The sequence below is a fragment of the Rosa rugosa genome, chromosome 6 (genome assembly GCF_958449725.1).
Source record: "Rosa rugosa chromosome 6, drRosRugo1.1, whole genome shotgun sequence".
Taxonomy (NCBI): domain Eukaryota; kingdom Viridiplantae; phylum Streptophyta; class Magnoliopsida; order Rosales; family Rosaceae; genus Rosa; species Rosa rugosa.
The window spans coordinates 44057498-44074217 of NC_084825.1; the positions used below are offsets into that span (position 1 = coordinate 44057498).

Below are 16720 nucleotides of genomic sequence, written 5' to 3' on the forward strand. Positions count from 1 at the left end.
TCTAAAGATTCAGTTCAAATTGGTTCTGGTGTTATATTGAATGATTACCTACAGTTAAATTGTTCACACAGTCAACAAGAAATTTCTCTTGTTGAAAATAATAACACATCGAGTAACACCTTAGCTGGTGTCAAAAGAACTAAATGCAATGAAAAGTCTGCATATTTGTGGCATAGAAGACTTGGCCACATATCAAAAGAGAGATTGAAAATTTTGGTTAAAAACAATATCTTGAATGAACTTGACTTTTCTGATTTACAAGATTGTGTTGAATGTTTTAAGGGAAAGATAACTAACTTAAGGAAAAAGACTGCATATAGAAGCCAAGCACTTTTAGAGCTCATACATACTGACATTTGTGGTCCATTTAGAACTCAAACAATCTGTGGAAATGTGTATTTCATAACCTTCATCGATGACTTTTCTAGATATTGTTTTGTTTATCTACTTTCAGAAAAATCTCAAGCACTTAAAGCCTTTCAAATATTTAAGGCTGAAGTAGAAAAACAACTAGAAAAGAAAATCAAAACTGTTAGATCAGATAGAGGTGGTGAATTTTATGGAAAATACACAGAGAGTGGACAACAAAAGGGTCCCTTTGCCTTGTTTCTGCAAGAACAAGGCATTAAGGCTCAATACACCACGTACACCATATAATCCTCAGCAAAATGGTGTGGCTGAGAGAAAGAATAGGACACTTTTGAATATGATCAGGAGCATGATGTGCACCACAGGCCTACCTAGGTTTTTATGGGGTGAGGCCTTAAGGACTGCAAACTATGTTTGCAATAGAACACCTAGTAAAGCTATAGAGAAAACTGCTTTTGAGTTGTGGTGTGGCAGAAAGCCTAGCCTCCACCATTGTCATGTGTGGGGCTGCCCTGCAGAAGCTAGAATCTACAATCCAAACATTAACAAACTTGATCCTAAAACAGTAAGCTGCTATTTTATAGGCTACCCTGAAAAATCTAAGGGTTATAAGCTTTATGCAGCTCAACACTCACCAAGAATTTTTGAAACACATCAAGTCAAATTCTTGGACGAGAAAATTCACAATACAAGTCTTGAGGATTTATCTTCAGAATTTGAAGAAATTGTGGATAATGAGCATACTGAAAGTATATTGCCTATAATTCATGATACACAAGCAGCCATTAGTGTTCCAGAAACTCCAAATGCACAAGATCAACTTGTTGATCAAGAAATGCATTTTGCAGATGATCAAGCTAACCCTGAACCCTTAGCTGATCAACCACAGCCTGTAGAACCTCAAGATCAGCCTGCAGAACCACAACAAAATCAAAATCCCCAATTAAGAAGGTCTAATAGAGCAAGGAAACCAACTTATGGGGGGGAAGATTCTGACTACATTGTTTATTTGCAAGAACATGAAGTTGAAATTGATCTTGCAGATGACAATGATCCAGTCACTTTCAATCAAGCTATTGAAAGCAGTCAGTCAAGTGAGTGGAAACAAGCTATGGAAGCTGAGATTGAGTCCATGAATCACAATGCAGTTTGGGATTTAGTGAAACCTGACCCCAAACAAAAGGCTATAGGCTGCAAGTGGGTATTTAAAACCAAGAGAGATGCAAATGGAAATATTGAGAGACATAAAGCTAGGTTAGTTGCCAAGGGTTTCACACAGAAGGAGGGTATTGATTTTACTGAAACTTTTTCCCCAGTTTCAACCAAAGACTCTTTTAGGATCATTATGGCACTTGTAGCTCAGTTTGACATGGAGCTACACCAGATGGACGTCAAGACAGCCTTCTTGAATGGAGAACTCGATGAGGTTATTTACATGAAGCAACCTGAAGGATTTATAGAACCAGGTTCAGAAGATTTAGTCTGCAAGTTAAGAAAATCCATTTATGGTTTAAAACAGGCCTCTAGACAGTGGTATAAAAAGTTTGACTCTATGATTTCTTCTTTTGGATTCACTGAAAATTTAGTTGATGAGTGTGTTTATCTTAAAACATCTGGAAACCAATTTATATTTCTAGTACTTTATGTTGATGACATTTTGTTGGCCAGTAGCAATTTAAAGCTACTTAAAGAAACCAAATCTTTTCTGTCAAAGAATTTTGACATGAAAGATTTGGGAGAGGCATCATATGTATTAGGAATTGAAATTAAGAGAGATAGAGCACAGGGACTGCTAGGTTTATCCCAGCAAAGCTATATTGCTAAAATTCTGAAAAGATTTGGCATGGAGACTTGTGCATCAGGGGAGGTTCCAATGTCTAAGGGAGATAAGCTCACCAAGAAACAAAGTCTAAATAATGAAATAGAAAAGGTGGATATGGAGTCCAAGCCTTATGCAAGGCTTGTTGGCAGTCTAATGTATGCTCAGGTCTGCACTAGACCTGATTTGTCTTTTGCAGTTGGTATTCTTTCCAGGTTTCAGTCTAATCCAGGTCATGAACACTGGGTAGCTGGAAAGAAAGTACTTAGGTACTTGCAGAGGACCAAAAACCACATGCTTGTGTATAGACAAGTTGAAAAATTGAAGCTAGTAGGATATACAGACTCAGACTTTGCAGGAAATTATCCTGATTCCAAGAAATCGACTTGTGGATATGTTTTTATGCTAGCAGGAGGGGCAGTTGCTTGGAAAACTATGAAACAAACCTTAGTGACAACATCTACAATGCAGGCAGAATTTATTGCAGTATATGAAGGAATGTGTGAAGGGCTATGGATTAGAAATTTCTTGATGCAGACTAGGATTTTAAGTCATATAGTTTCTGATGCTCTTGTAATTTATTGTGACAATGAGGCAGCTGTGTTCTTCAGTAAAAACAGTAAAAGGTCAAATAACTCAAAGCATATTGACCTCAAGTATTACAGTGTGAGGGAGAGAGTCAAGCATGGTGAAATTTCAGTATTGAGTATAAGCACAGACTTTCAGCTTGCAGATCCATTCACTAAGGCATTGTCAGTTGCAGCCTTCAAGAAACATATTGAGAACATTGGTATTTTACCTATTTTAGGTTCTTAAGTTCAGTGGGAGCCTAATTTAGTTAAGAGCAAATAATTATAAGTTTGTAATTTTCTGAGTTCTTGTAATTTTTGATAGTTGTGATTTTCAGTTCAGTTATTATCACAATTTTATGTATTATTGAACTTTTGATTATCAATAAAAATTCTCGAGGTATTTCATTCAAGTTGTGTTACTGCAATTTTATTAAAATTCTCTGCAACTCTTATTTTGTGTTCTTGATTTACCTAAATGTCAGATGGTCTTGTAACTTCAGTGAACATGTTCCTTCAGTTTAAAGTACAAGCATTAAGACCATCAGTGTTTTCAGTTATGCTTGAGTTTCATTTTGAAACATTCAGTTGGACCATTTAGGTATATGATCTTCTGGTAATACACGATGTTCATATACTGCATCATTTTGTTTGAAATAGCATATGTGGAATGCAGGAGCTTGTGTTAGTGGTCTGGAAGTGCTGCATTTTTGTTAAAATGTATGCTTTTCCTTGCTCTGCATAAGCTACTGTGTCTTGACCATGTTGAATGGATTTTGAGACTTTTCCTTATTCTGGTGCACACTTCAGTTGGTTGTAAACGAGTTGGTGTTATTCAGTTTTGGTTGTCCTTGATAACCAGTGATAGTCCAAGTGGGAGATTGTAAGATCAAAAGTGGACTCATCACAAGTTATCCTAGAGTAACTAGGAAACCATCAAATACATTAAATCGTATACAACATGGATTTGGAAAAGAATCAACCTAGATATCTAATGTGATAGTGTATTTATCATTGGATTAGGAATCCATTGTTTGGACTACAAGAAAGTCCTAAACTGTGATGCATTAGGATTCTTAGATACAATACTTGATCCTTAAGGAAAACCTTTATGGGAGGATTCTTAGGACTAGTACTTGTATAAATAAGAGGTTAGGGTCCCTGTTATCACCACCGGTTTACAAGCATTGTGTTCTGCCCATTCAGAAGCTAAAGTTGGTGAATAGCAGAAGACTTCAACCTCGTCTTCATCCTTGTCTTTGCAGCTGCAGCAATGGCTTCTACTTATGACGTCAATGGTAAGTTTAAAGTCAATAAAGAACATGTAATTGTGTGAGCTTGTTTGTAATCTAGTTTTACACCTTATCCATAGATTCTTCTTATGTCACCAACAATGATAGTGTTCTTTTTCTCAAGGCTGACGACTTGAAGAGTGTAGTATCTAAATTCAGGTCGCGTTTTAGCAAGGAGATCACACTTCCATCCAATTTTCAACCGGAAGTTCTGACTTCTTTCCAGCTGACTATGCTTAAGACAGTAAGTTCCTTTGTCTATCAAGAAATTAGTGTCTAGAGGTGGAGGAACATTGATACCTATAATTTTAGTAGATTGGTCATAACTATGACTTTAATTCTTCACCTTATAACCATTACTTGGTGAGTATGTTGATGTTTCTGATAGGATTATAAGTTTTCTCATTGTTTCGCTTAATTATTGCATTCAAATCCTAGGTGCCAATGTTTCAAGCTACGGACGAAGCCCTGTTAAAAGCAATCTCTGAGCGTCTGAAGCCAGTGACGTACACTGATGGGATGTATATAATCAAAAAGGATGAACCACTTCAGTTGATGTTCTTCGTCCTAGCCGGATATGTAGTCACCGAAAGTTATCCTCATTTTGTTGTTCGTATAGGAGAATTTTGTGGACAAGAACTTCTAGATTATTGGCCATCCACTACCTCATTTCCTATGGAATTTCCCACAGCACTCGAGTCTGCTAGGGCCAATGGTGATGTTAGAGTCCTTGCTCTGATGTTGGAAGACTGGGTGAGTGTAGTCAATAGATTTGCGTTTGGCAACCACAAGAGGAGAATTAAGCTGGCGGTGGAAAAGAAGAGTAAAGAGTTAGACTTGTGGTTATTTAAATCTGGTATCCCTAGTAGAAGAAAAAATGAGATAATGGAAAGGGTACGGCAAGAACTTGAAGAATATAGGGATGTTGATGTCGAGAATGTCCTCCCTATCCTTCCTGTGGAACTTCAAAGTTATATCAAAAGTTGTTTGCCAATTACTCGGTTAAAGAAAGTAAGTTGCTCTCTCTCTATCAAGAAAATTAGAGTAATTAGAAGACGTGCAATTTTAAAACCCCAATTAGTTTAGCAGCCAGGCAAAATACAAGACTTTTACTTTGATATATGCATGTTCCATCCAACGATGACTTTACATATCCTTTGTCTCATTTTTTATAGGTGCCAATGCTTAGAAGTGTCGATGAAGAAGTGTTAAGAGCAATATGTGAACATATGAAACCCATCAAGTATACAAATATTCGTGGGAGGGTATATCATTCTCGCGATGGGGAACCACTTGAAAAGATGATATTCATTGTTGAGGGGGATCTAGGTGTTGAAAGAAGAAACTCTGCTACTCGGGACCTTTTATATGAAGGAGACTTCTATGGAGAGGAACTTGTACATTGGGTATCAGTATCACATACATCTTTTCCTGCCAGATTACCCTTATCAGTCGATTCTGCTTATGTCACCAACAATGATAGCATCCTTGTTCTCATGGCTGACGACTTGAAGAGTGTAGTATCTAAGTTCAGGTTGCATTTCAGCAAGGAGATAACCCTTCTGTTAAGAGTATATTAGGGTATTTTGGTAACTTTGGTAGTAGAACAGCTGATATATAAGTCCATGTAAAACTGTAATTTGTAACAAACTCAGTAACAATGTAGTCCTCTCATTTATCACGTTTTCTCCCTCTCTTCCTTTCTCTCATCTTCTTCTTCCTTCGTCTCTGATTCATAGCTCAGCTTTCATGGTATCAGGAGCTCAAGTCGATCGGTGACCTAGATGTTCTTGCTTCCTCTATCTTTTGCTTCCGTGTTATCAATTTCATTCAATTTTGATTTTCCCCAATTCCAAACCCTAACCCCCAAATTCAGTTTCTCCCTCTGCCATGGATCCTTGCTCCAAGCTTGAGCTTTTCACCGTCGTTGTTCTGTTCTGGAATCCGAAACTCATCGATATCAAGCTTCCATGGCCTTGTTCGGTGCGACGTCGTTTTTCGATTCGAGTGCGGACAAGCGATTCCCTCCGGCAGTCTCCACCGGAATTGGAGTGCGGATTCACGTCCATGGTTTGATACAATTACAGAGAGTTTGGTAATCTCTTTCCGATTCACTCATCTCTACACGTTGTTCATCTACTCTCTGCAATTCTTGTTGCTCCGCTTCACTATACATACTGCTAATGTGCTAGTCTATTATGGGATCTTCCCTAAGTCGTTTCTGTTCATCCGTCTACTTTGCACGTTGTTATGTTGAAGTATATTGATAGAATATTTGAAGAAGAATTGAATTTTGAATTAGATGGAGAAGAATTGATTGGTTTTTGAAGTAGAAGAATTAGTTGTAAATATTTTGAAAGAAGAAGTGAGTGAAATTTGCAGAAGAAGAATTGGTTGAATTTTGAAGAAGTAGATGATTAGTTGTATATAGTTTGAAGAACAATTGAATGAATTTTTGAAGAAGAAGAGTTGAGTTGAATTTTGAAGTATTGATTGAATTTTGAAGAAGTAGATGATTAGTTGTATATAGTTTGAAGAACAATTGAATGAATTTTTGAAGAAGTATTAAGTGAATGTTACAGAACAAGAATTAGTAGAATATTGAAGTTTGTTTTCTTTTTGGATGGATGATTCTGACTTGACAAGTGGGATAGTAGAAGATGTTAGCTGATTGTGTTTTGGATTGTGAGAATGGCTCTAGTGTGAAGGAAGTGCTCTCATTGGACCAGAGGGTCTCAGGTTCATCAGTGAAGTGGAGTTATGGAGGTGGAGCAGATGACAAGATTTTATCCACTGAGAAACAATGGAGCTACTGAAAACATGGTGGTGAAAATGAAATTGTTACTAGCAGAACTTTTGTTGGCCGGCCATGGCTTGAGGGAAGGCCTTGTGAACAATATCAAGGAAAAAGATATAATTTCTGACTGCAAGATCAAGGCTGATATTGCACCTTGGCGTGGGTGGGAGCTACACTCTACTTTGATAGAAGCTTATGAGTACAAGTGGCTCATCATCTTTCTTTTGTCATCTCATTAAGGGGATATGGTCTTGGCTCTGGAATTTCTCTTTTGATTAGGGTGAAGTTGGTTTTCTAATTGGTTCCTGAGTCTTCAAAATTTCTTTCAAGCAAGTAGTAGCTCTGAAGCTGATGTCACTCCAAGGTTAGTATTTTCTGATCAAAAGAGGCATGCTATGTTCTGAGTATTTACTGCCCTTGATTTTGGAGTTAATTACCCGTCCTTGTTCTGAAGAAGAGGCACCAGTTCCATCATTTGGTTATGGGGTTTTACTTTTCACATTTGCTCCAACCATATGCTTGTACCCAAGCCTATGGTTGAGGGGGGATGTTAAGAGTATATTAGGGTATTTTGGTAACTTTGGTAGTAGAACAGCTGATATATAAGTCCATGTAAAACTGTAATTTGTAACAAACTCAGTAACAATGTAGTCCTCTCATTTATCACGTTTTCTCCCTCTCTTCCTTTCTCTCATCTTCTTCTTCCTTCGTCTCTGATTCATAGCTCAGCTTTCACCTTCCACCTGATACTCAGCCAGAGCTTTTGATTTCTTTTCAGTTGACTATGCTAAAGAAAGGAGGTTCCTCTATCTGGAGAACAACTCCATCATAGCTACTGCTAATGTATGATGTTGATGATGTTACTTAAGTGGATTATTAATTTTCTGAAATTTCGTATTCACTCTTAGGTGCCTCGGTTTCAAACTATGGACGAAGAAATGTTGAAAGCAATCTGTGCGCATCTGAAGCCTATAACCTATACTGATGGGATGTATAGCATCAAAAAGGATGAACCACTCCAACTGATGTTCTTTGTTCTAGCCGGATATGCAGTCACTGAAATTTATCCTCACGCCGTTGTTCGTGTAGGAGAATTCTGTGGACAAGAACTTCGAGAATGGGCATCAACTATCTCCTTTCCTGCCAAATTACCCACAGCACTCGAGTCTGCTAGGGCCAATGGTGATGTTAGAGTCCTTGCCCTCACGTCTGACGATTGGATTAGTGTAGTCCATAAATTTTCATCTAGCAGTTAAGGGAAGAGAGTGTAGCTGTTAAAACCTTTTCTCAAGCATTACTTCCGATGATACATAATAGCTGGTCTTTGTCAAATGTGTTGTATATTATTACGGTAAAAATCAGAAATAGTAGCTGAATTATACCTCTATCTTATCGATGGTACCTGAATTTTATCTTTTGTCACAACCAGTACTTGAACTGTTCTTTAAACCTAAGGCCACATTCGGTCACAAATCTAGTCAAAAATGACAAGTGAGGAGCACGTGTCTTATTTATCAAGGTTAAAGATGACAATTTGTACTAGTCGTTAATTGTATCATGGCCCAAGCCATCTTCTTCTTCTCAATCTTTGATCTACGAAGCAAAAACCCAAAATTCTTATGTCAAATTAAACTATTAGTGAACCCAAATACCAAACGTGTGCCTAATAAATGAGACATATGTGCCTCACGTGCCATTTTTGACCAGAGTAGTGAGTGAAGATGCCTTTACGTACTACTTCAAAAGAACTTGAAGAGTTCAGGTATTGGTTGTAACAAAAAATGAAGTTCAGGTACCATCGATAAAATAGAGGTATAGTTCATGTACTATTTATGAATTTTTCCTATTATTTATGTAACTATATGTAGCCTACAGAGTGAATTTTTCCCTATTATATATGTAGCCTACAGAGGAAGTAAACCTCTGGTTTCCCTACCATAATCACATATTACAACACTGCAGAGCCATCTGAGGTTATATTAATTCCTGCATAATTCTCTAGTTAATTAACGAAGGAACTAATTGACGGAACCCACGGACTGTGTTGTCCAATCGTTAGGCCTACACTCTATACTACTAGGGTTCCTGTTTTGTAAGTATTAGATGATAGGAAACTAAGTGTAAGATAAACAAATACTATATACTAGGAATGGTTGCCCGCGCTTTGCTGCGGGAGTTAGGATTGTTAATGAATTGTTTAGGAAAGTAATTGTATACATGAGAAGTTGTTATGTGTAATGAATAGGAGTGCTAATTGAAATTGAAAGTGAATATAGTTGATATGAAACTGAAATTGAAAGAGCAGATGCCCGTATACAGAATACAATTTTCAGTGCAGGTAAACAGGACTGGCAATTGAACTTTGCTTGAACTTCCTTGCAAACTTTCTGAATTTCTTCCGGAATTTCTGCTTGTGCCAGGCTCTTACTTCGATTTCCAGGTCATCATAGGTGACTTAGAATTGAGTATCAGAGTGAAATCAGCTGAATAAGTTTTCCGCCTTTGCTATTGTAAAAGACAGATTCAAATAATTGCATTTCAGTTGATTACTTGCAACAAAGTCGAGCCAAAACTCTGGAAAACAGCGGAAAAGGATTGTGATCTTTCTTGATCATTGTATAATCCCAAACTTGTTGATGTGATGAGGTTTTGAAAGCAGGCTGAAAATAATATGATAAGGTTCTGATAATTAGGTGCTGCACTACTTGTTGATGTCATTCAGGTATTTTAATAGAATTGAATTCCATCATAATGGCTTACACGTTTCTGTATAAAAATAGAGAAAGCAAATCATGTAGACTCATTTGTAGTGAAATATGAAAAATGAATGATGGCAAAACATGCATCATGTCAGTGATAGAGAAAATTCATGCAAGGAGTACTACTAACCTGCTAAGAGCTTGGATTTCCCTTCTCAGCCAACTTTGAAGCCAACAGTTTGGCTGAAGATCGAAGAGTGCAGAAATACAGTTTGATATCTGCGAAGGTGAATAATCTATATGATTGACAGTAGCCTGTCTATTTGTTGTTCCAGATTGACCTCAACTTTTGACACGAACTTAAGGCTGATCATAGTATCGAACTTAATAGATGGACACTCATGAGGTTTTTGATAAGATATGATTCAGGAATTGAATATTGTAATTTAAAAATCTAAGCAAATGTAGAACATTGAAATTTATATCATCTGTGTAGAAAGCAGAATACTGAAAGTGTAAAGTTTAGTAACAAATAAAACATAGAAAACATACTGTGAACAGTATAATTCATATTCTTGATAATATATGATCTGCAAATTTAATGAGTAGAAATTTATCAGAATGATAGGTAAATAGGAAGAAGTTTGAAACAATTTGAAATCTATGAAATCTATCAGTTTCTCTATAGTATTTGAAACAGCTATACTCTTCGTTTCAATGCAATTTAAAACAGAAACAGAAATTAATCACAAATTGACAAACAGAAATTAAAAAAAGAAACAACCAACAACTTATAGGTTAAAGAGCAGATCAGAGGAGAAACAACTACCTTTGTGCGAAGGAAAGCAGACAGTCTATCCCTCTGTGGATTGTTCTTGATAAGTGATAGAATTGAAATGGATCAAAATACCTGAAAACGTAATCAAAGAGAGCGTAGCTTAGTGGAAGTTGAAATGAATCAAGTTGAAATGAATCGAATGGAAACAGGACTTTTCTGCGTATTGTTGTTTCCCTCTGTAACATTTTTTGTACTTCTATGCAACAAAGATGAAAAGCCTCTGAATATCACGTAAAATTACAGGAGAGAATTACCGGATTCAATTGGATTCATGTGGCGACCTTTAGTTATGCCTCACCCTTGAGTTTAAACTCTGGAGCTTCAACACTTTAGCTGGTGTTCTGTTTTAAACCTGCACAAAAGAGGTTGATTAGCTACGGCCTTTGCTATTTTGTAATACAATTGGGGGGTATGGTGTCTTTTACGTTCACAACGAAATCAAAAGTATTTTGTGAAGTAAACAAAAAAGAATGAATCGGTGCTGTCATTGTAGATTAAAAGGGGAAATCCAATTAAATGTGCTGCTATCTAAGCATTTGCAGTAGCCCACAACAACAACAAAAAAAACAAAAACAAAACCAAAACAACAGAGCTGAAGGGGAGAAGTTTTTCGGTGCCATCCTTGTCTAAATATGAAATATCAAAAAAGCAGAAAGCAAAAAAAAAAAAATAAAAGAGAAGTTTCGGGTAGTTTAATTAATCTATGCATAAGACAAACACAGTTTTAATTAACAAAGTGCAAGCAAAGTTTTTCCATACTGGGCTTGTGAAAACAATGCAGGAAAAAGCAAGACAATCAAAATGTTCAATAAAGACAAAGTATTTGCCACTTCAAAAAGTTTGTCAATTCACAGTTGAATTGGGTGGCAAAGAGAATCTGGCCTCACCCATGAAATGACAGAGATTTTGAAGTTGGATGCACACTAACGGAAAGCTCTAGTCAATATTCTTGTCACATGCAATAGAAACAGTCTCAGTACTTGGCTTTCATTACAAAGCTAGAAGCAAGAGCAAGGAGGAGAAGCTCCTTACCCATTCTCAGAGGAAACAGCAATACAACAAATTTTTAAGCTTCAAGGGTTGACAAATTCCTTCTAGATATATACAAAAGCAATACAAAACTTGTATCACAATTTCAACAAAGACATATAACAATTTATCTCCTCTAATCTCTAAATTCATCAAAACTTAAATTGACAGCTTGTAGTATATTTAGTAGAAAACAATGAATACTGTGCAATTCAGCAGGATAGTTGCTTAATGAAGCTATATATAACTACATATGATTCATTAACTTCTCACATTCAAAAACCTACCGAAACAGTATGAGCTGTGAACTTTACTCTACTTTATGGTGAAAAATTAAGATTTTGAATGAAATCAAAGACTGCAGACATAAAACTCTACCTTAAATGTGACAAATAGACATAAAACAGTAGAGTATCGCATCTCATTTGAACAATAAATTTAGAAACTCAATTAACCATTAACATTAGCAATAACAGTAGATCATTCCTTCATAAATACAATGTTAAAAACTCATTCTTGGAAACAGAACACCTCACAATCTGAATATAGGAAAAGAGAAACCGAAGCAAATTTAAGAGATTAAAAGAAAAATAGACACGATTATCTTGATCATAGTACAAAACCCCTCACCTAGTTGGTCTAACATGATTATCTTCAAAGCCCAAGCACGGTTGGTTTAATTGTAGTGAGTAAAATCCAGTTCACATATAGAGAATTGAAAAAAATTCCGCGAAGTACCAAAAACAGATGATTCATTCATGACTACCTTTTATCAATAGATTGAAGATTGGAAAAAGCTCTGATGCTAAAGATCGAATAGAGTCCAACCCTCTCACCTGACATTAGAGGAGATAATGAGCAGAAAGAAAGAAAGAAAGAAAGAAAACAAATCTGAATAAGAACAATTCCAAGTCTACCGACTATACCTCAGAAGAATAAACTAAACAACAGCAAGCCTTCTTCTGTTTTCCACAAAGCCCAATCTGATTCGAAAGAGATTGATCTTTCACTCTCACTTTCAGTCCAACCAGACCATCAAAGATAAAACAACAAAACAACGAATCAATAATCAATGATTCGCAGACCAGATTACGAAGGAAGAGAAAGTCACCGAGGATCACCTTTTATGGGCCGATCGATGGTAACGCTATGATCCAACAACAAAACACCAATCCTATATCAAATCTACAAACAATCAATTATCGGATCAATTATTTGCAAATCTCACATCAAGTCAAACAATTAAAATTCCAAATTCTATATCAAATCTGCGAGATAAGATTTGAAAACGGAAGAGCAGATGATTCATGATTACCTTTACAGATCGAAGATTCGGACCAGTCCCTTCTATCCTCGCATGAAAACCACAGTAAACCTCTATCAAAACCAAGTCGAGACCGTCCTCTTAACCCGCACTCACAGTGGCAGCCCGTAATTGATGGAAAGAAAAGGGCAAGACAGTCATTACGCACGCTTATAAACAGTTGTCAACAGTATGAACAGTATAACAGTGGATTGATCTTTAGTATATGTTAAATGTGAGTAATTATGGTGAAGGCCATATATATGTTAATCATAAATCTACATGTAGATATCTAGGCATCTAGCTAGATAGGACATTTGAGTAATTTAAGATCACCATCTTTCTAGTTAAATGTATGTATGAGTTTCTTAATCATATGGTCATTTGGCCAAAGTAATAGTTACATGATTAATTAATGAGTCTTTGAGTCTTAACTTCTTAATTTATGTTTCGGTAATCTCTTGCTCAAATGCCCAAGAAGGATGACGGGAAAATTACTTATCCAAGGACAGGTTTCGTCTGCAATTATACACAGAGGACAGGTTTCGTCTGTGTAGTTGCAGATCTGGTGAAGGCATATGTATCATGATATTTATTCTAGTTTTATGATCCTGGCTTTGTAACTACCTCTGCTCTCTGTACAAAACTCATTTCGTTTAAATCGAAGTGCCACAAATTTTGGTATAAGAACTTTCCCTGCACAGTTATTCTCATGATGCCTCGAATTGGTACGCTTGGGGACTTGAAACATGTATATGCAGATACGGTTTACGGTTTCATTTCCAATTTGTTAATCATAACATATCATTAGATTAAATTGAATTTGTTTGATACCTTTTAGTCCAGTGGAGAAACCAATGTATACTGTTTACCCGAAATGAGTAGCTGTTATAAGTTGGCAGTAAGATTTCTATAACAAAAGTTAGTAACATATTGAGAAAAAGCAATCTGAAAATCAAGAGTATTGTTTGGCTCCAAAACCAGTCTGGGTGCAAACTGTCTCTTTTGAGTGCGCAGACGTGCCAGCACCGTAGGGTGCAGTCGTCGGGGAGTCCCTTGACCTGACTTCTAAATCAAACGTTGTGGACGAGGAGAGCACCAACCTCGTCACCAGGTTCTTTTCTCTGCCTTTCGAAAAAGGACTTCTTGCCTTACGGGTAAGGGCTTGTGTTGTGATCTCTTCACGTCACCGAATCGATACTCAACGTTGTAGGTTGAGCAGAGCAATTACTGGGAAGTTTGGAGAAAGCACGGGTTTGCTAAAGCGTGACCTTAGCTTCGCTGGGTTGCGAGGGCGTTACCCTTGCTTCGCTGGTTTGCAACTAGGTTGCAGGAAGGTGATAGGAGCATTATATGCGACGTTTTATGTGTTTTTCTACTCACATTTTGCTATGTTATTTCCTTTAACTTAATCATATTAACTTAGTTTAATGTCTTTAGGTACATTTGAGCTACAAACGAAGAAAATGAGTTGTAGGAAGCAAGAAAATGGAGAGAAATAAAGATTCTTGAAGGTTCTTGACGTTTCTACTTCAAACAAGGCGTGTAAGACCTGTGGAAGCATCTAGAAGTCTCAAGAAGATCATTACCGAATTGGACACAAGTTGTTCTTTAAAAATCAAATTCATTACAGATTCGGAAAACTGCCAGTGCAGATCAGTCAACTTCAACGGAGTGTCAAAAATCTCTCAAAGCTCATAAAATTATGATCTTTATATGGTTGGAAAGCTACGGATGTCTAGTTTCCAGAAATTTTTACAGCTCGTCGATATCTATTTTCTAGAAAAATTTATGACCGTTTTAGTGCACTGAGGTCAAGTCTGCCGGAAATCTGTTTTGTGTCAAAGGAGTTCTAACTCAATTTTGTTTCTTCATCATCTATCTTAGTTTGTTTTCAAACTTGAGTACCATTTGGAAAGAACATTCAGACTGTTATAGTATAAATATATTATAGTATAAATATATATATCTTGTAATAGGTACTTGAGTGTATAGATAAGTACTTGAGTGTGTAAATATAGGTATGAAGACTTGTGTGGCATAAAGTATATGGGGAAGCAACAAGCATGACAGCTCTCATAATTGCAGCAACCATGTGGAGTTGCAGCTATGATCATTGAAGCCATTATAATGGACTTCTTACCATTGCATTCACACTACAATGTATTTCTATAAATACCCTATTTTGTGAGAAGAACAGAGATACCTTCCTTCATCCATCTCATCTTCTTTGTCTCTCCATCTCCTCTCCATTTTCTTTCCATTCTCTAGTCTTCTTGTTCTTCATTTTCAAGCCAAGAGAAAGAGAAGCCATGCAATACATCAATTTCCTAGCCGCCATTCACCCTTGTGTCGTCCCTAGAAGATTGCTTGCTTTCAAGGATCTTTAAGTTCTTCGTCTCAATGCTTTATCATTCATCTTTCAAGGTGTATTATATCCTTTCTCTTGTTTTCTTTGTTTGATTTTGTAAGACTATGAATTCTAGTTAACAAATAATGTTAAGGGCAAAGTTTAAAGCCCGTTTATATGTTTTGAAATAAAGTTGTGATTTCTATATGTTGATTTATATGTTGCTTATGTGAGATTGATCAATTGATTTTGTTTTATGGAAAACTTTTATATGTTTTTTGTTCTTTGGTGCGCAACTTAGAATGATTGCATATAATTAGAGCTAGTAATTAGGTTCATGCTTTGTGACCCTAATTCGAATAAGTAGTAAAGGCTTTGGACAAAAGTCGAAATCAATTGGTTTGTGTTATTGAATAGACATGCTTTGTGTATTAGGATTAATACAATTATTGACTAAACTTTCACTTGCTCTTAATGATTTGAAACTTGAGTTTGCATGGTTGCTTTGATTGTGTGAAACCTGTTTTCAAAATATATTGGTTAGGTGTTTTGCTTGATCAATTGTGTAAAGGGAAGTAAAATAAGAGACATTGGTTGCTTTGATCTTTGTTTCTTGGTTGATATATTCTCGTCTCATAGATAACCAACTATTAGAATTGTAACCGGATTTCTTGCATATGGATGTAGTTTTGATCTTTGTTCCTTACGTTCCACCCTTGTATATGTGTTTTTACATTTTCTTTATTTTATTTATTTTAATTTTCAATCTTACAATCATAAAACCCCCTTATTTGTGTTTACTTGTATATATTTCTTTTCTTTGTTTTATTTTTGTAAATAATACTTCTTATTGTTTAATTTCTTTATTTGTTTACACAATTACAGGTGTACCCTCAATCCCCGGATAGAACGATCCCTATTTACCATATACTAACGATGACATTTTACAGGGTTAAATTGCGTGCTACTTCCAGCGTGTCAGTAGGTTTGCTCCGGAGAGGCTTTGATAATCTGTTTGATTGATTGAAGAGTTGTGTGTTCTTTCGTCCTTGAAACCTGGTATTTATACTTTAGGCTTTCGACTGTTCCTTGTCATAGAAGGATTATTGATCGAAGTTTCCTATTCAATCTCCGCTACTTGATTCCAATAAGGGCTCGTTTTCCTCATGGATTTCAGAATGGGTGAAGCTGTAACCCAAACTCAAGTAAGCTTATTTTTGGAGCGCAGGTATCGGCCCGCTATGCTAAATCCCCTAAAGGGATCTTGCCAAAAATACTTTTGGGCTCAAACAAGTATTCTGAACATAAACTGGTTTATAATTCTATTTATCAACTTCCTATCTTTTGTTTTGCGGTATCAGGATAACCGAAATAGGATAAGCCTCATTCATGGAAAGAAGGAGATGTTGAAGGAAATATGATTTAGTGTGCCTAGTCAAACTAGGATTACTTATCTAGATTTAATATGGAGAGAATATCCTAGATTTCCATATCATAGATGGAGTAGGAATCTTGTACTTACCAAGATTGTACTTGTAGTCCTCTATATAAAGAGGCTCATATTATCAATGAAAGACACAACAATTCTCTCTACCATCTCTCTGCAATTGAGTTTGGACTAAATTCAATTTAGTCTCTCGAACTTTAGGGCTAAA

The 16720-nt window shown here is 36.3% G+C and overlaps 2 long non-coding RNA genes across 14 annotated transcripts; one reads left to right on the plus strand and one right to left on the minus strand.

The window, feature by feature from the left end:
* The first annotated feature begins 5619 nt into the window (after positions 1 to 5619).
* LOC133717848 (uncharacterized) lies at positions 5620 to 8253 on the plus strand. Its single transcript, XR_009849970.1, has 2 exons — positions 5620 to 7210; positions 7755 to 8253. It is a non-coding gene; the product is annotated as an uncharacterized LOC133717848 (long non-coding RNA).
* Positions 8254 to 8965: 712 nt separating this feature from the next.
* LOC133718680 (uncharacterized) lies at positions 8966 to 12834 on the minus strand. Of its 13 annotated transcripts, none has more exons than XR_009850501.1 (8): positions 12728 to 12834; positions 12534 to 12597; positions 12339 to 12427; positions 12179 to 12248; positions 10638 to 10735; positions 10375 to 10455; positions 9736 to 10135; positions 8966 to 9506 (listed from the first exon to the last, which is right to left on the minus strand). It is a non-coding gene; the product is annotated as an uncharacterized LOC133718680 (long non-coding RNA). The 13 variants fall into 13 exon arrangements; XR_009850497.1 differs by having other exon boundaries at positions 8966 to 9612; XR_009850504.1 differs by having other exon boundaries at positions 8966 to 9351; positions 12728 to 12830.
* Between the last annotated feature and the right edge of the window lie 3886 nt (positions 12835 to 16720).